At 46.4% G+C, this 24,443-nt stretch overlaps 1 long non-coding RNA gene across 3 annotated transcripts in view; it reads right to left on the bottom strand.

The window, feature by feature from the left end:
• Positions 1-1,253, bottom strand: part of LOC127925060 (uncharacterized) — a 2,588-nt gene extending 1,335 nt beyond the window's left edge. The window contains exon 1 of one of the 3 annotated variants that reach the window (XR_008119616.1): positions 1-1,253. This exon is cut by the window's left edge and continues 434 nt beyond it. This is a non-coding gene — a long non-coding RNA (uncharacterized LOC127925060). The other 2 variants (XR_008119617.1, XR_008119618.1) reach the window with 2 other exon arrangements.
• Between the last annotated feature and the right edge of the window lie 23,190 nt (positions 1,254-24,443).

Genomic DNA, 24,443 nt, shown 5'->3' with positions numbered 1-24,443 from the left:
CCATTAAACATTAACGCTGCTCAGGGAGAAAGCCTCCGCAACCACACACACACACACAGAACCACACACACACACAACCACACACACACACACACACACGCACGCAACCACACACACGCACACACGCACACACCCACACACACACACACACACACACACACACACACACACACACACACACACACACACACACACAGCCATTTACATGAATACTAGGGGGAAATAACAGGCTTTATGATGCAGAAACACATCCTCCGTGGGTACATGATGGAAAGGCTTTATGATGCAGAAACACATCCTCCGTGGGTACATGATGGAAAGGCTTTATGATGCAGAAACACATCCTCCGTGGGGACATGATGGAAAGGCTTTATGATGCAGAAACACATCCTCCGTGGGTACATGATGGAAAGGCTTTATGATGCAGAAACACATCCTCCGTGGGTACATGATGGAAAGGCTTTATGATGCAGAAACACATCCTCCGTGGGTACATGATGGAAAGGCTTTATGATGCAGAAACACATCCTCCGTGGGTACATGATGGAAAGGCTTTATGATGCAGAAACACATCCTCCGTGGGTACATGATGGAAAGGCTTTATGATGTCACATTATTCTGACAGAGGATGATGCAGAAACACATCCTCCGTGGGTACATGATGGAAAGGCTTTATGATGTCACATTATTCTGACAGAGGATGATGCAGAAACACATCCTCCGTGGGTACATGATGGAAAGGCTTTATAATGTCACATTATTCTGACAGAGGATGATGCAGAAACACATCCTCCGTGGGTACATGATGGAAAGGCTTTATGATGTCACATTATTCTGACAGAGGATGATGCAGAGAAGAGCATGGGAGTGTTCACATGAATGAGGATAAGAAAAACAGTTTACAATAACTAACTATTAAATAGAGTCGAATTAGGATCCAGACAAGTCTTTCCTGGTAAAGTCAAGTGGTTAGGAGGGAAAACCATGATGGCATAATAGATGTGGGTGACAGGTGTTGTGAGTTCCAGGTAATGGCATTAATAACGTACAATGTTGTGAGTTCCAGGTAATGGCATTAATAACGTACAGTGTTCTCTTCCCTGCTGTGCAGGAAGCAAAGCGCTGTGCATCTGGAGGGTTAGGAGTACTAAGTGCCAGTGGATGGCGTCAGAAAGCACGTCAGATGTTGTTAACGGACGATTAGCTCCATCATAAAGGAAGTGTTGACTCATTAGACAAACAGTAGGGATGAGATGGTCTGCCCTCGGGAGAGAAAAAGAGGGATGGAGAGAGAAAGAGGGGGGGAAGAGAGGGGGAAGAGAGAAAGAGAGAGAGAGAGAGAGAGAGAGAGAGAGAGAGAGAGAGAGAGAGAGAGGGGGAGAGAGAGGGGGAGAGACAGAGAGAGACAGAGAGAGAGAGAGAGAGAGAGAGAGAGAGAGAGAGAGGGGGGAGAGGAGAGAGAGAGAGAGAGGGGGAGACAGAGAGAGACAGAGAGAGAGAGAGAGAGAGAGAGAGAGAGAGAGAGAGAGAGAGAGAGAAAAGGGTAAAGAAAGAGAGCAAAAAAAAGTATCTGCATCAGAGATGCTTTTGAAAAACCTGGAGTTTCTGATTGACACTTCAGAGGGTAGGATTCCACAGCAGACAGATCCCATATTCGGAGCTGAAAGTGTTTATAGTGGGTGTTGTGTTAGTTTAAACCATCTGTCTGCACAACGTTTCCCCCCCCAAAGCGTTGCACTCTAACACGTACCACCATGTCAAGCTGACCCTCAGGACTGGAGAGGGGGAGTTGAATGATTTGGATAAGCAGCATAGTCTCACAGATATACAGTTCAGATGACTGAGAGGAAAACACCGACCAAGTCATTTAACAAATGAATGGTTCAAAAAATACACTGATGACCCCAAGGCTTCACTTTTGACATGTTGTCCGAGTTGGAAAAGTCCACCACCAACCTTCACCAACCAATCGCAGATGAACGTGCAGTTCAGTAGGACATAGTGCATTCAACCCCTTGGTCTTTTCTTTGTCTATAGATCAGTTTGACACATTGCTAAAACCAGACCTGTTATCACTGTCCTGATGTGATGGCAGACAGACAAGAACACAACAGCTTCTATACGGCCCTTCCGACCACATCAGTCGACTGAGGTAACGACACTCTGACTGCGTCGTAAACTGCACGTTTGATTGACAGGTAATGGAGTGACTAGGGCGTACATGTTATTAAGTGAGTGCCACAGTGAACCAGTCATTACGTCCTTTACCTTGACAAACACAGTGAATAGCCTGGTCCAGGATGTCATGTCTTAGTTCGTCAGAAATCCGTTCCTTTCTATTAAAGATCATTTGAGTAAAGTGCATGAACACATTTCCAAGCCGTCTGATGTTGTTGCGCTCTCCGACAGAACGAAGTCACTCACACCGAGTAAACTCATTGACGACATCATGGAAAACATTACCGTTAAGAACCACAGCTAACAAACTGTCACTACAAACAAACAAAACTGTTTAGAAACGTACATTTCAATTGACTGACACTTCGGTTACTTATCAGTGGTGTGATGTGATATGTCCATGTTGTTCAACTCTGTAACTATGCGGAACAATAAAACAAGCGCGATGTCATTTGGTATAGAAACAGAAAATATAATGCGATCAGTCTAACAATAGAAAAAAAAGTTGACTGCTTTCTAGTTTATTTATTTATAGCAATATGATTTGAGCTATTCAGTTTCCAATGTCTGTATTGAAACCAGTGGGAGTGTTGTGCGGCATGTTTTGCTCTGGTTCTTGTGGTTTTTAGCTGCGTACATTAAGTAGCTGGATAACATGAAATACAATTGTGGGGCCATAAAAATAAGCGCTTATAACGCATACCAGTTCTTATCTTCCCATAGAAGAACATAATATATTCGCTAGTAAGCTACAGTTATATTATATAATAGTTAGTTACTCTACCTCGCAAACTAATATAATTAGCCAGCTCGTCACTTCTACTTGTTAATCAAACGGGAATCAAATGACATTTGAACAAACAGGAATCAAATGACAGATGGTAAGTTGGCGAGAAATACAAAATAACACGCCAGTTTAGGAGATACTTACAGAGGAAAAGCTTCGTGGGTAAACCAGAGATGTATTTCGGGAAATATTGCCACGAATCCCTTGTTTTTGTGTTTAGGAAAGTTGGTAAATCCCTTCTCCTCACTGCTACAACCATCAGCAGCCCACATCAAAGTGCTTCACACTCTCCCGTCCCTCCTCCGATCTGTCGCCCCGCAAAAATATTACTTTACGAACGTGACCAATTTGGCACTTTATCAGCAGCAATGTTATAAATAGCTCCCGCGCTGCCTTCCGACCTTGTTTTCTGTTCGTTTTGAAAATACCTAGTAACTAGTTAGGCGTGCTGAAGTTGATCTCGCTGTCGCCCTGTCTTGTTGTAGTAAATCGCTCACTCGCCCAGCAACTCTCTCCAGCAGGCAGCTCCCCTCCCGGAGCTCAGGCAGTGCAGTGCCTCGATCTCGTCCCGAACACGCCAGTATCCCCAGACTGCATCCGGGTCGGGTCGCAGTCAAATTCTTTTCAAAGTTTATTTCAAACGCAAAAGCGTATTCTATCTTATTTGAAAGCCTTTACTATTCTCTTCCTGTTTATAAGCAGTAACTAACTTCTAGTAGACAGGGAATAGTCAGTCAGATCCTGGGATTTACAGAACGGCACCAACTTGACAAAGGACTCAGACAGTAGGCTACATTACAAGTGAGCCTTAGTGAGCGCATGCCAGTGTAAAGCTTGAGGATATTTCTAAAGCAAACGCTGAAATATAAACAAGCATTCCTTCCAGAGCTCAGCGTCTATTTATTTAATGTCTGATCTTTGTAGGATCAGAGGCCAGGGCAGTCTCTGCATGCATGGAACGATTTATCTCCCTGTGTATGTGAAAGAGAGAGAGAGATTTATCTCCCTGTGTATGTGAAAGAGAGAGAGATATTTATCTCCCTGTGTATGTGAAAGAGAGAGAGAGATGTATCTCCCTGTGTATGTGAAAGAGAGAGAGAGATTTATCTCCCTGTGTATGTGAAAGAGAGAGAGAGATTTATCTCCCTGTGTATGTGAAAGAGAGAGAGAGATTTATCTCCCTGTGTATGTGAAAGAGATAGAGAGATTTATCTCCCTGTGTATGTGAAAGAGAGATGTATCTCCCTGTGTATGTGAAAGAGAGATGTATCTCCCTGTGTATGTGAAAGAGAGATGTATCTCCCTGTGTATGTGAAAGAGAGAGAGAGATGTATCTCCCTGTGTATGTGAAAGAGAGAGAGAGATGTATCTCCCTGTGTATGTGAAAGAGAGAGAGAGATGTATCTCCCTGTGTATGTGAAAGAGAGAGAGAGATGTATCTCCCTGTGTATGTGAAAGAGAGAGAGAGATTTATCTCCCTGTGTATGTGAAAGAGAGATAGAGATTTATCTCCCTGTGTATGTGAAAGAGAGAGAGAGATGTATCTCCCTGTGTATGTGAAAGAGAGAGAGAGATGTATCTCCCTGTGTATGTGAAAGAGAGAGAGAGATTTATCTCCCTGTGTATGTGAAAGAGAGAGAGAGATTTATCTCCCTGTGTATGTGAAAGAGAGAGAGAGATGTATCTCCCTGTGTATGTGAAAGAGAGAGAGATTTATCTCCCTGTGTATGTGAAAGAGAGAGAGAGATGTATCTCCCTGTGTATGTGAAAGAGAGAGAGAGATGTATCTCCCTGTGTATGTGAAAGAGAGAGAGAGATTTATCTCCCTGTGTATGTGAAAGAGAGATTTATCTCCCTGTGTATGTGAAAGAGAGAGAGAGATGTATCTCCCTGTGTATGTGAAAGAGAGAGAGAGATTTATCTCCCTGTGTATGTGAAAGAGAGAGAGAGTCCTTGTATAGGTTTTGTGCCGGTGGTCAGTTGAATATGTGCATTGTTAACAAGTCAGCCTAACAATACGATGACTACGTCTCCATAGAACCAATGATGGAGGAGAAGATGGGGAGATTACAGGACTGTGGTCTGACACGGCCTGCGTCGTCCCAAATCGCATCCCATTCCCTATGTAGTGCACTACTTTTGACCAAGAGCCCCAGAAATAGTGCACTATAAAGGGAATAGTGTACCATTTGGGATGTAACATGGATGCTTCAAGCTGTCCCAGATCAGTTACTATTATACCTCGCGTGTCATTACCAAACACTGTAATCACATGGCTCTCCCTTTTCAATGTCTGAGATGTACTGTAATTCAGTGTTACGCTATGGTGTGTTCAACAAGGCAGGGAGGGAAAGAGAGGGAGGGAAAGAGAGGGAGGGAAAGAGAGTGAGGGAAAGAGAGGGAGGGAAAGAGAGGGAGGGAAAGAGAGGGAGGGAAAGAGAGGGAGGGAAAGAGAGGGAGGGAAAGGGAAAAGAGAGGAGAGGGAAAGAGAGGGAGGGAAAGAGAAGGAGGGAAAGAGGGGAGGGAAAGAGAGGAGGGAAAGAGAGGGAGGGAAAGAGAGGGAGGGAAAGAGAGTGAGAGGGAAAGAGAGGGAGGGAAAGAGAGGGAGGGAAAGAGAGGGAGGGAAAGAGGGGAGGGAAAGAGAGGGAGGGAAAGAGAGGGAGGGAAAGAGAGGGAGGGAAAGAGGGGAGGGAAAGAGAGGGAGGGAAAGAGAGGGAGGGAAAGAGAGGGAGGGAAAGAGAGGGAGGGAAAGAGGGGGAGGGAAAGAGAGGGAGGGAAAGAGAGGGAGGGAAAGAGAGGGAGGGAAAGAGGGAGGGAAAGAGAGGGAGGGAAAGAGAGGGAGGGAAAGAGGGGGAGGGAAAGAGAGGGAGGGAAAGAGGGGGAGGGAAAGAGAGGGAGGGAAAGAGGGGGAGGGAAAGAGAGGGAGGGAAAGAGAGGGGGGAAAGAGGGAGGGAAAGAGGGGAGGGAAAGAGAGGAGGGAAAGAGAGTGAGAGGGAAAGAGAGGGAAAGAGGGGGAAAAGAGAGGAGGGAAAGAGAGGGAGGGAAGGAGAGTGAGGGAAAGAGAGGAGAGGGAAAGAGAGGGAGGGAAAGAGAGGGAGGGAAAGAGAGGAGAGGGAAAGAGAGGGAGAGGGAAAGAGAGTGGAGGGAAAGAGGGGAGGGAAAGAGAGGGAGGGAAAGGGAAAGGGGGAGGGAAAGAGAGGGGAGGGAAAGAGAGGGAGGGAAAGAGAGGAGGGAAAGAGAGGGAGGGAAAGAGGGGAGGGAAAGAGAGGGAGGGAAAGAGAGGGAGGGAAAGAGAGGGGGAAAGAGGGGGAAAGAGAGGGAGGGAAAGAGAGGGAGGGAAAGAGAGGGAAAGAGGGGAGGGAAAGAGGGGAGGGAAAGAGAGGGAGGGAAAGAGAGGGAGGGAAAGAGAGGGAGGGAAAGAGAGGGAGGGAAAGAGGGAGGGAAAGAGGGGGGAGGGAAAGAGAGGGAGGGAAAGAGAGGGAGGGAAAGAGAGGGAGGGAAAGAGAGGGAGGGAAAGAGAGGGAGGGAAAGAGAGGAGAGGGAAAGAGAGGAGGGAAAGAGGGGGAGGGAAAGAGAGGGAGGGAAAGAGAGGGAGGGAAAGAGGGGGAGGGAAAGAGGGGGAGGGAAAGAGAGTGGGAGGGAAAGAGAGGGAGGGAAAGAGAGGGAGGGAAAGAGAGGGAGGGAAAGAGGGGGAGGGAAAGAGAGGGAGGGAAAGAGAGGGAGGGAAAGAGGGGGAGGGAAAGAGAGTGAGGGAAAGAGGGGGAGGGAAAGAGAGGAGGGAAAGAGAGTGAGAGGGAAAGAGAGGGAGGGAAAGAGAGGGAGGGAAAGAGAGGGAGGGAAAGAGAGGGAGGGAAAGAGAGTGAGGGAAAGAGAGGAGGGAAAGAGAGTGAGGGAAAGAGAGTGAGAGGGAAAGACACTGAGAGGGAAAGAGAGTGGGAGGGAAAGAGAGTGAGGGAAAGAGAGTGAGAGGGAAGGAGAGTGAGGGAAAGAGAGTGAGAGGGAAAGAGAGGGAGGGAAAGAGAGTGAGGGAAAGAGAGTGAGAGGGAAAGAGAGTGAGAGGGAAAGAGGGGGAGGGAAAGAGAGGGAGGGAAAGAGGGGAGGGAAAGAGAGGGAGGGAAAGAGAGGGAGGGAAAGAGGGGGAGGGAAAGAGAGGGAGGGAAAGAGAGGGGAGGAAAAGAGAAGGGAAAGAGAGGGAGGGAAAGAGAGGGAGGGAAAGAGAGGGAGAGGAAAAGAGAGGAGGGAAAGAGAGTGGGAGGAAAAGAGAGGGAGGGAAAGAGAGGGGAGGAAAAGAGAGGGAGGGAAAGAGAGGGAGGGAAAGAGAGTGAGGGAAAGAGAGTGGGAGGGAAAGAGAGGGAGGGAAAGAGGGGGAGGGAAAGAGAGGGAGGGAAAGAGAGGGAGGGAAAGAGAGGGAGGGAAAGAGAGTGGAGGGAAAGAGAGGGAGGGAAAGAGAGGGAGGGAAAGAGAGGGAGAGGGAAAGAGGGGAGGGAAAGAGAGTGAGGGAAAGAGAGTGAGAGGGAAAGAGAGTGAGGGAAAGAGAGGGAGGGAAAGAGAGTGAGAGGGAAAGAGAGGAGGGAAAGAGAGTGAGAGGGAAAGAGAGGAGGGAAAGAGAGGAGAGGGAAAGAGAGGAGGGAAAGAGAGTGAGGGAAAGAGAGGAGAGGGAAAGAGAGTGAGGGAAAGAGAGTGAGAGGGAAAGAGAGTGAGGAAAGAGAGTGAGAGGGAAAGAGAGTGAGGGAAAGAGAGTGAGAGGGAAAGAGAGGGAGGGAAAGAGAGGAGGGGAAAGAGAGTGAGAGGAAAGAGAGTGAGAGGGAAAGAGAGGGGAGGGAAAGAGAGTGGGAGGGAAAGAGAGTGAGGGAAAGAGAGTGAGGGAAAGAGAGTGAGAGGGAAAGACAATGAGAGGGAAAGAGAGTGGGGGGGAAAGAGAGTGAGGGAAAGAGAGTGAGAGGGAAGAGAGTGAGAGGGAAAGAGAGTGGGAGGGAAAGAGAGTGAGAGGGAAAGAGAGTGGGAGGGAAAGAGAGTGAGGGAAAGAGAGTGAGAGGGAAAGAGAGTGAGGGAAAGAGAGTGAGACGGAAAGAGAGTGAGGGAAAGAGAGTGAGAGGGAAAGAGAGTGAGGGAAAGAGAGGAGAGGGAAAGAGAGGGAGGGAAAGAGAGGGAGGGAAAGAGAGTGAGGGAAAGAGAGTGAGAGGGAAAGAGAGTGAGAGGGAAAGAGAGTGAGGGAAAGAGAGTGGGGGAAAGAGAGGGAGGGAAAGAGAGAGGGAAAGAGTGAGAGGGAAAGAGAGTGAGAGGGAAAGAGAGTGAGGGAAAGAGAGAGGGAAAGAGAGGGAAAAGAGAGGGAGGGAAAGAGAGAGGGAAAGAGAGTGAGAGGGAAAGAGAGTGAGAGGGAAAGAGAGTGAGGGAAAGAGAGGGAGGGAAAGAGAGTGGGAGGGAAAGAGCGTGAGAGGGAAAGAGAGTGAGAGGGAGGGAAAGAGTGAGAGGGAAAGAGAGTGAGGGAAAGAGAGTGAGGGAAAGAGAGGGAGGGAAAGAGAGGAGGGAAAGAGAGTGAGAGGGAAAGAGAGTGAGGGAAAGAGAGTGAGAGGGAAAGAGAGTGAGAGGAAAGAGAGGGAGGGAAAGAGAGTGAGAGGGAAAGAGAGTGAGGGAAAGAGAGTGAGAGGGAAAGAGTGAGGGAAAGAGAGTGAGAGGGAAAGAGAGTGAGGGAAAGAGAGTGGGAGGGAAAGAGAGTGAGGGAAAGAGAGTGAGGGAAAGAGAGTGAGAGGGAAAGACAATGAGAGGGAAAGAGAGTGGGGGGGAAAGAGAGTGAGGGAAAGAGAGTGAGAGGGAAAGAGAGTGAGGGAAAGAGAGTGAGAGGAAAGAGAGTGAGGGAAAGAGAGTGGGGGAAAAGAGAGTGAGAGGGAAAGAGAGTGAGGGAAAGAGAGTGAGGGAAAGAGAGTGAGATGGAAAGACAATGAGAGGGAAAGAGAGTGGGAAAGAGAGTGAGAGGAAAGAGAGTGGGAGGGAAGGAGAGTGAGGGAAAGAGAGTGAGATGGAAAGACAATGAGAGGGAAAGAGAGTGGGAGGGAAAGAGAGTGAGGGAAAGAGAGTGAGAGGGAAAGAGAGTGAGAGGGAAAGAGAGTGAGAGGGAAAGAGAGTGAGGGAAAGAGAGTGAGGGAAAGAGAGTGGGAGGGAAAGAGAGTGAGGGAAAGAGAGTGAGGGAAAGAGAGTGAGAGGGAAAGAGAGTGAGAGGGAAAGAGAGTGGGAGGGAAAGAGAGTGAGAGGGAAAGAGAGTGGGAGGGAAAGAGAGTGAGGGAAAGAGAGTGAGAGGGAAAGAGAGTGAGAGGGAAAGAGAGTGAGGGAAAGAGAGTGAGGGAAAGAGAGTGGGAGGGAAAGAGAGTGGGAGGGAAAGATAGGGAGGGAAAGAGTGAGAGGGAAAGAGAGTGAGAGGGAAAGAGAGTGAGAGGGAAAGAGAGTGAGGGAAAGAGAGTGAGGGAAAGAGAGTGGGAGGGAAAGAGAGTGAGAGGGAAAGAGAGTGAGAGCGAGGAAAGAGTGAGAGGGAAAGAGAGTGAGGGAAAGAGAGTGAGAGGGAAAGAGAGTGAGGGAAAGAGAGTGAGGGAAAGAGTGAGAGGGAAAGAGAGTGGGATGGAAAGAGAGTGAGGGAAAGAGAGTGAGGGAAAGAGAGTGAGAGGGAAAGAGAGTGAGAGGGAAAGAGAGTGAGGGAAAGAGAGAGGGAAAGAGAGTGAGAGGGAAAGAGAGTGAGGGAAAGAGAGTGAGGGAAAGAGAGTGAGAGGGAAAGAGAGTGAGGGAAATAGTGAGAGGGAAAGAGAGTGAGGGAAAGAGAGTGAGGGAAAGAGAGTGAGAGGGAAAGAGAGTGAGGGAAAGAGAGTGAGGGAAAGAGAGAGAGGGAAAGAGAGTGAGGGAAAGAGAGTGAGGGAAAGAGAGTGAGAGGGAAAGAGAGTGAGGGAAAGAGAGTGAGAGGGAAAGAGAGTGAGACGGAAAGAGAGTGAGAGGGAAAGAGAGTGAGGGAAAGGGAGAGGGAAAGAGAGTGAGAGGGAAAGAGAGTGAGGGAAAGAGAGTGAGGGAAAGAGAGTGAGAGGGAAAGAGAGTGAGGGAAATAGTGAGAGGGAAAGAGAGTGGGAGGGAAAGAGAGTGAGGGAAAGAGAGTGAGGGAAAGAGAGTGAGAGGTAAAGAGAGTGGGAGATCTCTTTGGAGATGTGTGGGTTGAGGGCCACACAATCTGTTCAGTTGTACCCTCTAACTAACTAGTGGTATTCTGTGTTTTGAAGAGTCTGAAATGAAATGAGTCGGCCATCTACTAAACTCACTGCAGCATTCACCATGTATTAGATTTAGATTTTACTCGGGAATTCGTTTTCATTAAAAAACTACAATGACAATTGAAGTGAAATGCAGAATAAAGGAATGCTGTTCCATATGTAATAATACAATACGATATTAATGCTGCTATGCACCTGTTGTTGATGCAAAAAGCCCCTTCATCACTCACACGTTGTTTCCAAGTGTTGCCACCTCCCTCTTCTAATACAAACAAGTGTTGCCACCTCCCTCTTCTAGTACAAACAAGTGTTGCCACCTCCCTCTTCTAGTACAAACAAGTGTTGCCACCTCCCTCTTCTAGTACAAACAAGTGTTGCCACCTCCCTCTTCTAGTACAAACAAGTGTTGCCACCTCCCTCTTCTAGTACAAACAAGTGTTGCCACCTCCCTCTTCTAGTACAAACAAGTGTTGCCACCTCCCTCTTCTAGTACAAACAAGTGTTGCCACCTCCCTCTTCTAGTACAAACAAGTGTTGCCACCTCCCTCTTCTAGTACAAACAAGTGTTGCCACCTCCCTCTTCTAGTACAAACAAGTGTTGCCACCTCCCTCTTCTAGTACAAACAAGTGTTGCCACCTCCCTCTTCTAGTACAAACAAGTGTTGCCACCTCCCTCTTCTAGTACAAACAAGTGTTGCCACCTCCCTCTTCTAGTACAAACAAGTGTTGCCACCTCCCTCTTCTAGTACAAACAAGTGTTGCCACCTCCCTCTTCTAGTACAAACAAGTGTTGCCACCTCCCTCTTCTAGTACAAACAAGTGTTGCCACCTCCCTCTTCTAGTACAAACAAGTGTTGCCACCTCCCTCTTCTAATACAAACAAGTGTTGCCACCTCCCTCTTCTAGTACAAACAAGTGTTGCCACCTCCCTCTTCTAGTACAAACAAGTGTTGCCACCTCCCTCTTCTAGTACAAACAAGTGTTGCCACCTCCCTCTTCTAGTACAAACAAGTGTTGCCACCTCCCTCTTCTAGTACAAACAAGTGTTGCCACCTCCCTCTTCTAGTACAAACAAGTGTTGCCACCTCCCTCTTCTAGTACAAACAAGTGTTGCCACCTCCTCTTCTAGTACAAACAAGTGTTGCCACCTCCCTCTTCTAATACAAACAAGTGTTGCCACCTCCCTCTTCTAGTACAAACAAGTGTTGCCACCTCCCTCTTCTAGTACAAACAAGTGTTGCCACCTCCCTCTTCTAGTACAAACAAGTGTTGCCACCTCCCTCTTCTAGTACAAACAAGTGTTGCCACCTCCCTCTTCTAGTACAAACAAGTGTTGCCACCTCCTAGTACAAACAAGTGTTGCTTCTTCTAGTACAAACAAGTGTTGCCACCTCCCTCTTCTAGTACAAACAAGTGTTGCCACCTCCCTCTTCTAGTACAAACAAGTGTTGCCACCTCCCTCTTCTAGTACAAACAAGTGTTGCCACCTCCCTCTTCTAGTACAAACAAGTGTTGCCACCTCCTCTTCTAGTACAAACAAGTGTTGCCACCTCCCTCTTCTAGTACAAACAAGTGTTGCCACCTCCCTCTTCTAGTACAAACAAGTGTTGCCACCTCCCTCTTCTAGTACAAACAAGTGTTGCCACCTCCCTCTTCTAATACAAACAAGTGTTGCCACCTCCCTCTTCTAGTACAAACAAGTGTTGCCACCTCCCTCTTCTAGTACAAACAAGTGTTGCCACCTCCCTCTTCTAGTACAAACAAGTGTTGCCACCTCCCTCTTCTAGTACAAACAAGTGTTGCCACCTCCCTCTTCTAGTACAAACAAGTGTTGCCACCTCCCTCTTCTAGTACAAACAAGTGTTGCCACCTCCCTCTTCTAGTACAAACAAGTGTTGCCACCTCCCTCTTCTAGTACAAACAAGTGTTGCCACCTCCCTCTTCTAGTACAAACAAGTGTTGCCACCTCCCTCTTCTAGTACAAACAAGTGTTGCCACCTCCCTCTTCTAATACAAACAAGTGTTGCCACCTCCCTCTTCTAGTACAAACAAGTGTTGCCACCTCCCTCTTCTAGTACAAACAAGTGTTGCCACCTCCCTCTTCTAGTACAAACAAGTGTTGCCACCTCCCTCTTCTAGTACAAACAAGTGTTGCCACCTCCCTCTTCTAGTACAAACAAGTGTTGCCACCTCCCTCTTCTAGTACAAACAAGTGTTGCCACCTCCCTCTTCTAGTACAAACAAGTGTTGCCACCTCCCTCTTCTAGTACAAACAAGTGTTGCCACCTCCCTCTTCTAGTACAAACAAGTGTTGCCACCTCCCTCTTCTAATACAAACAAGTGTTGCCACCTCCCTCTTCTAGTACAAACAAGTGTTGCCACCTCCCTCTTCTAGTACAAACAAGTGTTGCCACCTCCCTCTTCTAGTACAAACAAGTGTTGCCACCTCCCTCTTCTAGTACAAACAAGTGTTGCCACCTCCCTCTTCTAGTACAAACAAGTGTTGCCACCTCCCTCTTCTAGTACAAACAAGTGTTGCCACCTCCCTCTTCTAGTACAAACAAGTGTTGCCACCTCCCTCTTCTAGTACAAACAAGTGTTGCCACCTCCCTCTTCTAGTACAAACAAGTGTTGCCACCTCCCTCTTCTAGTACAAACAAGTGTTGCCACCTCCCTCTTCTAGTACAAACAAGTGTTGCCACCTCCCTCTTCTAGTACAAACAAGTGTTGCCACCTCCCTCTTCTAGTACAAACAAGTGTTGCCACCTCCCTCTTCTAGTACAAACAAGTGTTGCCACCTCCCTCTTCTAGTACAAACAAGTGTTGCCACCTCCCTCTTCTAGTACAAACAAGTGTTGCCACCTCCCTCTTCTAGTACAAACAAGTGTTGCCACCTCCCTCTTCTAGTACAAACAAGTGTTGCCACCTCCCTCTTCTAGTACAAACAAGTGTTGCCACCTCCCTCTTCTAGTACAAACAAGTGTTGCCACCTCCCTCTTCTAGTACAAACAAGTGTTGCCACCTCCCTCTTCTAGTACAAACAAGTGTTGCCACCTCCCTCTTCTAGTACAAACAAGTGTTGCCACCTCCCTCTTCTAGTACAAACAAGTGTTGCCACCTCCCTCTTCTAGTACAAACAAGTGTTGCCACCTCCCTCTTCTAGTACAAACAAGTGTTGCCACCTCCCTCTTCTAGTACAAACAAGTGTTGCCACCTCCCTCTTCTAGTACAAACAAGTGTTGCCACCTCCCTCTTCTAGTACAAACAAGTGTTGCCACCTCCCTCTTCTAGTACAAACAAGTGTTGCCACCTCCCTCTTCTAGTACAAACAAGTGTTGCCACCTCCCTCTTCTAGTACAAACAAGTGTTGCCACCTCCCTCTTCTAGTACAAACAAGTGTTGCCACCTCCCTCTTCTAGTACAAACAAGTGTTGCCACCTCCCTCTTCTAGTACAAACAAGTGTTGCCACCTCCCTCTTCTAGTACAAACAAGTGTTGCCACCTCCCTCTTCTAGTACAAACAAGTGTTGCCACCTCCCTCTTCTAGTACAAACAAGTGTTGCCACCTCCCTCTTCTAGTACAAACAAGTGTTGCCACCTCCCTCTTCTAGTACAAACAAGTGTTGCCACCTCCCTCTTCTAGTACAAACAAGTGTTGCCACCTCCCTCTTCTAGTACAAACAAGTGTTGCCACCTCCCTCTTCTAATACAAACAAGTGTTGCCACCTCCCTCTTCTAGTACAAACAAGTGTTGCCACCTCCCTCTTCTAGTACAAACAAGTGTTGCCACCTCCCTCTTCTAATACAAACAAGTGTTGCCACCTCCCTCTTCTAGTACAAACAAGTGTTGCCACCTCCCTCTTCTAGTACAAACAAGTGTTGCCACCTCCCTCTTCTAGTACAAACAAGTGTTGCCACCTCCCTCTTCTAGTACAAACAAGTGTTGCCACCTCCCTCTTCTAGTACAAACAAGTGTTGCCACCTCCCTCTTCTAGTACAAACAAGTGTTGCCACCTCCCTCTTCTAGTACAAACAAGTGTTGCCACCTCCCCTTCTAGTACAAACAAGTGTTGCCACCTCCCTCTTCTAGTACAAACAAGTGTTGCCACCTCCCTCTTCTAGTACAAACAAGTGTTGCCACCTCCCTCTTCTAGTACAAACAAGTGTTGCCACCTCCCTCTTCTAGTACAAACAAGTGTTGCCACCTCCCTCTTCTAGTACAAACAAGTGTTGCCACCTCCCTCTTCTAGTACAAACAAGTGTTGCCACCTCCCTCTTCTAGTACAAACAAGTGTTGCCACCTCCCTCTTCTAGTACAAACAAGTGTTGCCACCTCCCTCTTCTAGTACAAACAAGTGTTGCCACCTCCCTCTTCTAGTACAAACAAGTGTTGCCACCTCCCTCTTCTAGTACAAACAAGTGTTGCCACCTCCCTCTTCTAGTACAAACAAGTGTTGCCACCTCCCTCTTCTAGTACAAACAAGTGTTGCCACCTCCCTCTTCTAGTACAAACAAGTGTTGCCACCTCCCTCTTCTAGTACAAACAAGTGTTGCCACCTCCCTCTTCTAGTACAAACAAGTGTTGCCACCTCCCTCTTCTAGTACAAACAAGTGTTGCCACCTCCCTCTTCTAGTACAAACAAGTGTTGCCACCTCCCTCTTCTAGTACAAACAAGTGTTGCCACCTCCCTCTTCTAGTACAAACAAGTGTTGCCACCTCCCTCTTCTAGTACAAACAAGTGTTGCCACCTCCCTCTTCTAGTACAAACAAGTGTTGCCACCTCCCTCTTCTAGTACAAACAAGTGTTGCCACCTCCCTCTTCTAGTACAAACAAGTGTTGCCACCTCCCTCTTCTAGTACAAACAAGTGTTGCCACCTCCCTCTTCTAGTACAAACAAGTGTTGCCACCTCCCTCTTCTAGTACAAACAAGTGTTGCCACCTCCCTCTTCTAGTACAAACAAGTGTTGCCACCTCCCTCTTCTAGTACAAACAAGTGTTGCCACCTCCCTCTTCTAATACAAACAAGTGTTGCCACCTCCCTCTTCTAATACAAACAAGTGTTGCCACCTCCCTCTTCTAGTACAAACAAGTGTTGCCACCTCCCTCTTCTAGTACAAACAAGTGTTGCCACCTCCCTCTTCTAATACAAACAAGTGTTGCCACCTCCCTCTTCTAGTACAAACAAGTGTTGCCACCTCCCTCTTCTAGTACAAACAAGTGTTGCCACCTCCCTCTTCTAGTACAAACAAGTGTTGCCACCTCCCTCTTCTAGTACAAACAAGTGTTGCCACCTCCCTCTTCTAGTACAAACAAGTGTTGCCACCTCCCTCTTCTAGTACAAACAAGTGTTGCCACCTCCCTCTTCTAGTACAAACAAGTGTTGCCACCTCCCTCTTCTAGTACAAACAAGTGTTGCCACCTCCCTCTTCTAGTACAAACAAGTGTTGCCACCTCCCTCTTCTAACAAACAAGTGTTGCCACCTCCCTCTTCTAGTACAAACAAGTGTTGCCACCTCCCTCTTCTAATACAAACAAGTGTTGCCACCTCCCTCTTCTAATACAAACAAGTGTTGCCACCTCCCTCTTCTAATACAAACAAAACAAGTGTTGCCACCTCCCTCTTCTAATACAAACAAGTGTTGCCACCTCCCTCTTCTAATACAAACAAGTGTTGCCACCTCCCTCTTCTAGTACAAACAAGTGTTGCCACCTCCCTCTTCTAGTACAAACAAGTGTTGCCACCTCCCTCTTCTAATACAAACAAGTGTTGCCACCTCCCTCTTCTAATACAAACAAGTGTTGCCACCTCCCTCTTCTAATACAAACAAGTGTTGCCACCTCCCTCTTCTAATACAAACAAGTGTTGCCACCTCCCTCTTCTAATACAAACAAGTGTTGCCACCTCCCTCTTCTAATACAAACAAGTGTTGCCACCTCCCTCTTCTAATACAAACAAGTGTTGCCACCTCCCTCTTCTAATACAAACAAGTGTTGCCACCTCCCTCTTCTAATACAAACAAGTGTTGCCACCTCCCTCTTCTAATACAAACAAGTGTTGCCACCTCCCTCTTCTAATACAAACAAGTGTTGCCACCTCCCTCTTCTAATACAAACAAGTGTTGCCACCTCCCTCTTCTAATACAAACAAGTGTTGCCACCTCCCTCTTCTAGTACAAACAAGTGTTGCCACCTCCCTCTTCTAATACAAACAAGTGTTGCCACCTCCCTCTTCTAATACAAACAAGTGTTGCCACCTCCCTCTTCTAGTACAAACAAGTGTTGCCACCTCCCTCTTCTAATACAAACAAGTGTTGCCACCTCCCTCTTCTAGTACAAACAAGTGTTGCCACCTCCCTCTTCTAATACAAACAAGTGTTGCCACCTCCCTCTTCTAATACAAACAAGTGTTGCCACCTCCCTCTTCTAGTACAAACAAGTGTTGCCACCTCCCTCTTCTAGTACAAACAAGTGTTGCCACCTCCCTCTTCTAGTACAAACAAGTGTTGCCACCTCCCTCTTCTAGTACAAACAAGTGTTGCCACCTCCCTCTTCTAATACAAACAAGTGTTGCCACCTCCCTCTTCTAGTACAAACAAGTGTTGCCACCTCCCTCTTCTAGTACAAACAAGTGTTGCCACCTCCCTCTTCTAATACAAACAAGTGTTGCCACCTCCCTCTTCTAATACAAACAAGTGTTGCCACCTCCCTCTTCTAGTACAAACAAGTGTTGCCACCTCCCTCTTCTAGTACAAACAAGTGTTGCCACCTCCCTCTTCTAGTACAAACAAGTGTTGCCACCTCCCTCTTCTAGTACAAACAAGTGTTGCCACCTCCCTCTTCTAGTACAAACAAGTGTTGCCACCTCCCTCTTCTAATACAAACAAGTGTTGCCACCTCCCTCTTCTAGTACAAACAAGTGTTGCCACCTCCCTCTTCTAGTACAAACAAGTGTTGCCACCTCCCTCTTCTAATACAAACAAGTGTTGCCACCTCCCTCTTCTAGTACAAACAAGTGTTGCCACCTCCCTCTTCTAATACAAACAAGTGTTGCCACCTCCCTCTTCTAATACAAACAAGTGTTGCCACCTCCCTCTTCTAATACAAACAAGTGTTGCCACCTCCCTCTTCTAGTACAAACAAGTGTTGCCACCTCCCTCTTCTAATACAAACAAGTGTTGCCACCTCCCTCTTCTAATACAAACAAGTGTTGCCACCTCCCTCTTCTAATACAAACAAGTGTTGCCACCTCCCTCTTCTAATACAAACAAGTGTTGCCACCTCCCTCTTCTAATACAAACAAGTGTTGCCACCTCCCTCTTCTAATACAAACAAGTGTTGCCACCTCCCTCTTCTAATACAAACAAGTGTTGCCACCTCCCTCTTCTAATACAAACAAGTGTTGCCACCTCCCTCTTCTAGTACAAACAAGTGTTGCCACCTCCCTCTTCTAGTACAAACAAGTGTTGCCACCTCCCTCTTCTAATACAAACAAGTGTTGCCACCTCCCTCTTCTAATACAAACAAGTGTTGCCACCTCCCTCTTCTAGTACAAACAAGTGTTGCCACCTCCCTCTTCTAGTACAAACAAGTGTAGTACAAACAAGTGTTGCCACCTCCCTCTTCTAGTACAAACAAGTGTTGCCACCTCCCTCTTCTAGTACAAACAAGTGTTGCCACCTCCCTCTTCTAGTACAAACAAGTGTTGCCACCTCCCTCTTCTAAACAAACAAGTGTTGCCACCTCCCTCTTCTAGTACAAACAAGTGTTGCCACCTCCCTCTTCTAGTACAAACAAGTGTTGCCACCTCCCTCTTCTAGTACAAACAAGTGTTGCCACCTCCCTCTTCTAGTACAAACAAGTGTTGCCACCTCCCTCTTCTAGTACAAACAAGTGTTGCCACCTCCCTCTTCTAGTACAAACAAGTGTTGCCACCTCCCTCTTCTAGTACAAACAAGTGTTGCCACCTCCCTCTTCTAGTACAAACAAGTGTTGCCACCTCCCTCTTCTAATACAAACAATTGTTGCCACCTCCCTCTTCTAATACAAACAAGTGTTGCCACCTCCCTCTTCTAATACAAACAAGTGTTGCCACCTCCCTCTTCTAATACAAACAAGTGTTGCCACAAATACAAACAATTGTTGCCACCTCCCTCTTCTAATACAAACAAGTGTTGCCACCTCCCTCTTCTAATACAAACAAGTGTTGCCACCTCCCTCTTCTAATACAAACAATTGTTGCCACCTCCCTCTTCTAATACAAACAAGTGTTGCCACCTCCCTCTTCTAGTACAAACAAGTGTTGCCACCTCCCTCTTCTAGTACAAACAAGTGTTGCCACCTCCCTCTTCTAGTACAAACAAGTGTTGCCACCTCCCTCTTCTAGTACAAACAAGTGTTGCCACCTCCCTCTTCTAGTACAAACAAGTGTTGCCACCTCCCTCTTCTAGTACAAACAAGTGTTGCCACCTCCTCTTCTAGTACAAACAAGTGTTGCTCCCTCTTCTAATACAAACAAGTGTTGCCACCTCCCTCTTCTAATACAAACAAGTGTTGCCACCTCCCTCTTCTAATACAAACAAGTGTTGCCACCTCCCTCTTCTAGTACAAACAAGTGTTGCCACCTCCCTCTTCTAGTACAAACAAGTGTTGCCACCTCCCTCTTCTAGTACAAACAAGTGTTGCCACCTCCCTCTTCTAGTACAAACAAGTGTTGCCACCTCCCTCTTCTAGTACAAACAAGTGTTGCCACCTCCCTCTTCTAGTACAAACAAGTGTTGCCACCTCCCTCTTCTAGTACAAACAAGTGTTGCCACCTCCCTCTTCTAATACAAACAAGTGTTGCCACCTCCCTCTTCTAATACAAACAAGTGTTGCCACCTCCCTCTTCTAATACAAACAAGTGTTGCCACCTCCCTCTTCTAATACAAACAAGTGTTGCCACCTCCCTCTTCTAATACAAACAATTGTTGCCACCTCCCTCTTCTAATACAAACAAGTGTTGCCACCTCCCTCTTCTAATACAAACAAGTGTTGCCACCTCCCTCTTCTAATACAAACAAGTGTTGCCACCTCCCTCTTCTAGTACAAACAAGTGTTGCCACCTCCCTCTTCTAGTACAAACAAGTGTTGCCACCTCCCTCTTCTAGTACAAACAAGTGTTGCCACCTCCCTCTTCTAGTACAAACAAGTGTTGCCACCTCCCTCTTCTAGTACAAACAAGTGTTGCCACCTCCCTCTTCTAGTACAAACAAGTGTTGCCACCTCCCTCTTCTAGTACAAACAAGTGTTGCCACCTCCCTCTTCTAGTACAAACAAGTGTTGCCACCTCCCTCTTCTAGTACAAACAAGTGTTGCCACCTCCCTCTTCTAATACAAACAAGTGTTGCCACCTCCCTCTTCTAATACAAACAAGTGTTGCCACCTCCCTCTTCTAGTACAAACAAGTGTTGCCACCTCCCTCTTCTAGTACACCTCCCTCTTCTACAAACAATTGTTGCCACCTCCCTCTTCTAATACAAACAAGTGTTGCCACCTCCCTCTTCTAATACAAACAAGTGTTGCCACCTCCCTCTTCTAGTACAAACAAGTGTTGCCACCTCCCTCTTCTAATACAAACAAGTGTTGCCACCTCCCTCTTCTAGTACAAACAAGTGTTGCCACCTCCCTCTTCTAATACAAACAAGTGTTGCCACCTCCCTCTTCTAATACAAACAAGTGTTGCCACCTCCCTCTTCTAATACAAACAAGTGTTGCCACCTCCCTCTTCTAGTACAAACAATGTTGCCACCTCCCTCTTCTAGTACAAACAAGTGTTGCCACCTCCCTCTTCTAATACAAACAAGTGTTGCCACCTCCCTCTTCTAATACAAACAATTGTTGCCACCTCCCTCTTCTAGTACAAACAAGTGTTGCCACCTCCCTCTTCTAATACAAACAAGTGTTGCCACCTCCCTCTTCTAATACAAACAAGTGTTGCCACCTCCCTCTTCTAATACAAACAAGTGTTGCCACCTCCCTCTTCTAATACAAACAAGTGTTGCCACCTCCCTCTTCTAATACAAACAAGTGTTGCCACCTCCCTCTTCTAATACAAACAAGTGTTGCCACCTCCCTCTTCTAATACAAACAAGTGTTGCCACCTCCCTCTTCTAATACAAACAAGTGTTGCCACCTCCCTCTTCTAATACAAACAATTGTTGCCACCTCCCTCTTCTAGTACAAACAAGTGTTGCCACCTCCCTCTTCTAATACAAACAAGTGTTGCCACCTCCCTCTTCTAATACAAACAATTGTTGCCACCTCCCTCTTCTAATACAAACAAGTGTTGCCACCTCCCTCTTCTAATACAAACAATTGTTGCCACCTCCCTCTTCTAATACAAACAAGTGTTGCCACCTCCCTCTTCTAATACAAACAAGTGTTGCCACCTCCCTCTTCTAATACAAACAAGTGTTGCCACCTCCCTCTTCTAGTACAAACAAGTGTTGCCACCTCCCTCTTCTAATACAAACAAGTGTTGCCACCTCCCTCTTCTAATACAAACAAGTGTTGCCACCTCCCTCTTCTAATACAAACAAGTGTTGCCACCTCCCTCTTCTAGTACAAACAAGTGTTGCCACCTCCCTCTTCTAGTACAAACAAGTGTTGCCACCTCCCTCTTCTAGTACAAACAAGTGTTGCCACCTCCCTCTTCTAGTACAAACAAGTGTTGCCACCTCCCTCTTCTAGTACAAACAAGTGTTGCCACCTCCCTCTTCTAGTACAAACAAGTGTTGCCACCTCCCTCTTCTAGTACAAACAAGTGTTGCCACCTCCCTCTTCTAGTACAAACAAGTGTTGCCACCTCCCTCTTCTAGTACAAACAAGTGTTGCCACCTCCCTCTTCTAGTACAAACAAGTGTTGCCACCTCCCTCTTCTAATACAAACAAGTGTTGCCACCTCCCTCTTCTAGTACAAACAAGTGTTGCCACCTCCCTCTTCTAGTACAAACAAGTGTTGCCACCTCCCTCTTCTAGTACAAACAAGTGTTGCCACCTCCCTCTTCTAATACAAACAAGTGTTGCCACCTCCCTCTTCTAGTACAAACAAGTGTTGCCACCTCCCTCTTCTAATACAAACAAGTGTTGCCACCTCCCTCTTCTAGTACAAACAATTGTTGCCACCTCCCTCTTCTAATACAAACAAGTGTTGCCACCTCCCTCTTCTAATACAAACAAGTGTTGCCACCTCCCTCTTCTAATACAAACAAGTGTTGCCACCTCCCTCTTCTAATACAAACAAGTGTTGCCACCTCCCTCTTCTACAAACAAGTGTTGCCACCTCCCTCTTCTAGTACAAACAAGTGTTGCCACCTCCCTCTTCTAATACAAACAAGTGTTGCCACCTCCCTCTTCTAGTACAAACAAGTGTTGCCACCTCCCTCTTCTAGTACAAACAAGTGTTGCCACCTCCCTCTTCTAGTACAAACAAGTGTTGCCACCTCCCTCTTCTAGTACAAACAAGTGTTGCCACCTCCCTCTTCTAGTACAAACAAGTGTTGCCACCTCCCTCTTCTAATACAAACAAGTGTTGCCACCTCCCTCTTCTAATACAAACAAGTGTTGCCACCTCCCTCTTCTAATACAAACAAGTGTTGCCACCTCCCTCTTCTAATACAAACAAGTGTTGCCACCTCCCTCTTCTAGTACAAACAAGTGTTGCCACCTCCCTCTTCTAGTACAAACAAGTGTTGCCACCTCCCTCTTCTAGTACAAACAAGTGTTGCCACCTCCCTCTTCTAATACAAACAAGTGTTGCCACCTCCCTCTTCTAGTACAAACAAGTGTTGCCACCTCCCTCTTCTAGTACAAACAAGTGTTGCCACCTCCCTCTTCTAATACAAACAAGTGTTGCCACCTCCCTCTTCTAGTACAAACAAGTGTTGCCACCTCCCTCTTCTAATACAAACAAGTGTTGCCACCTCCCTCTTCTAATACAAACAAGTGTTGCCACCTCCCTCTTCTAATACAAACAATTGTTGCCACCTCCCTCTTCTAATACAAACAATTGTTGCCACCTCCCTCTTCTAATACAAACAAGTGTTGCCACCTCCCTCTTCTAATACAAACAATTGTTGCCACCTCCCTCTTCTAATACAAACAAGTGTTGCCACCTCCCTCTTCTAATACAAACAATTGTTGCCACCTCCCTCTTCTAATACAAACAAGTGTTGCCACCTCCCTCTTCTAATACAAACAAGTGTTGCCACCTCCCTCTTCTAATACAAACAAGTGTTGCCACCTCCCTCTTCTAATACAAACAAGTGTTGCCACCTCCCTCTTCTAATACAAACAAGTGTTGCCACCTCCCTCTTCTAATACAAACAAGTGTTGCCACCTCCCTCTTCTAATACAAACAAGTGTTGCCACCTCCCTCTTCTAATACAAACAATTGTTGCCACCTCCCTCTTCTAATACAAACAAGTGTTGCCACCTCCCTCTTCTAATACAAACAATTGTTGCCACCTCCCTCTTCTAATACAAACAAGTGTTGCCACCTCCCTCTTCTAATACAAACAATTGTTGCCACCTCCCTCTTCTAATACAAACAATTGTTGCCACCTCCCTCTTCTAATACAAACAAGTGTTGCCACCTCCCTCTTCTAATACAAACAATTGTTGCCACCTCCCTCTTCTAATACAAACAAGTGTTGCCACCTCCCTCTTCTAATACAAACAATTGTTGCCACCTCCCTCTTCTAATACAAACAATTGTTGCCACCTCCCTCTTCTAATACAAACAAGTGTTGCCACCTCCCTCTTCTAATACAAACAAGTGTTGCCACCTCCCTCTTCTAATACAAACAAGTGTTGCCACCTCCCTCTTCTAATACAAACAAGTGTTGCCACCTCCCTCTTCTAATACAAACAAGTGTTGCCACCTCCCTCTTCTAATACAAACAATTGTTGCCACCTCCCTCTTCTAATACAAACAAGTGTTGCCACCTCCCTCTTCTAATACAAACAATTGTTGCCACCTCCCTCTTCTAATACAAACAATTGTTGCCACCTCCCTCTTCTAATACAAACAAGTGTTGCCACCTCCCTCTTCTAATACAAACAATTGTTGCCACCTCCCTCTTCTAATACAAACAATTGTTGCCACCTCCCTCTTCTAATACAAACAATTGTTGCCACCTCCCTCTTCTAATACAAACAATTGTTGCCACCTCCCTCTTCTAATACAAACAATTGTTGCCACCTCCCTCTTCTAATACAAACAATTGTTGCCACCTCCCTCTTCTAATACAAACAAGTGTTGCCACCTCCCTCTTCTAATACAAACAAGTGTTGCCACCTCCCTCTTCTAATACAAACAAGTGTTGCCACCTCCCTCTTCTAATACAAACAATTGTTGCCACCTCCCTCTTCTAATACAAACAAGTGTTGCCACCTCCCTCTTCTAATACAAACAATTGTTGCCACCTCCCTCTTCTAATACAAACAATGTTGCCACCTCCCTCTTCTAATACAAACAAGTGTTGCCACCTCCCTCTTCTAATACAAACAATTGTTGCCACCTCCCTCTTCTAATACAAACAAGTGTTGCCACCTCCCTCTTCTAATACAAACAATTGTTGCCACCTCCCTCTTCTAATACAAACAAGTGTTGCCACCTCCCTCTTCTAATAAACAATTGTTGCCACCTCCCTCTTCTAATACAAACAAGTGTTGCCACCTCCCTCTTCTAATACAAACAATTGTTGCCACCTCCCTCTTCTAATACAAACAAGTGTTGCCACCTCCCTCTTCTAATACAAACAATTGTTGCCACCTCCCTCTTCTAATACAAACAATTGTTGCCACCTCCCTCTTCTAATACAAACAATTGTTGCCACCTCCCTCTTCTAATACAAACAATTGTTGCCACCTCCCTCTTCTAATACAAACAAGTGTTGCCACCTCCCTCTTCTAATACAAACAAGTGTTGCCACCTCCCTCTTCTAATACAAACAATTGTTGCCACCTCCCTCTTCTAATACAAACAAGTGTTGCCACCTCCCTCTTCTAATACAAACAAGTGTTGCCACCTCCCTCTTCTAATACAAACAATTGTTGCCACCTCCCTCTTCTAATACAAACAATTGTTGCCACCTCCCTCTTCTAATACAAACAATTGTTGCCACCTCCCTCTTCTAATACAAACAATTGTTGCCACCTCCCTCTTCTAATACAAACAAGTGTTGCCACCTC

The sequence above is a fragment of the Oncorhynchus keta genome, unplaced genomic scaffold, assembly GCF_023373465.1.
Source record: "Oncorhynchus keta strain PuntledgeMale-10-30-2019 unplaced genomic scaffold, Oket_V2 Un_contig_5015_pilon_pilon, whole genome shotgun sequence".
NCBI classification, from domain to species: Eukaryota; Metazoa; Chordata; class Actinopteri; order Salmoniformes; family Salmonidae; genus Oncorhynchus; species Oncorhynchus keta.
The sequence above is the reverse complement of the archived record's forward strand: the minus strand, read 5'-3'. Positions and strand labels throughout refer to the sequence as shown.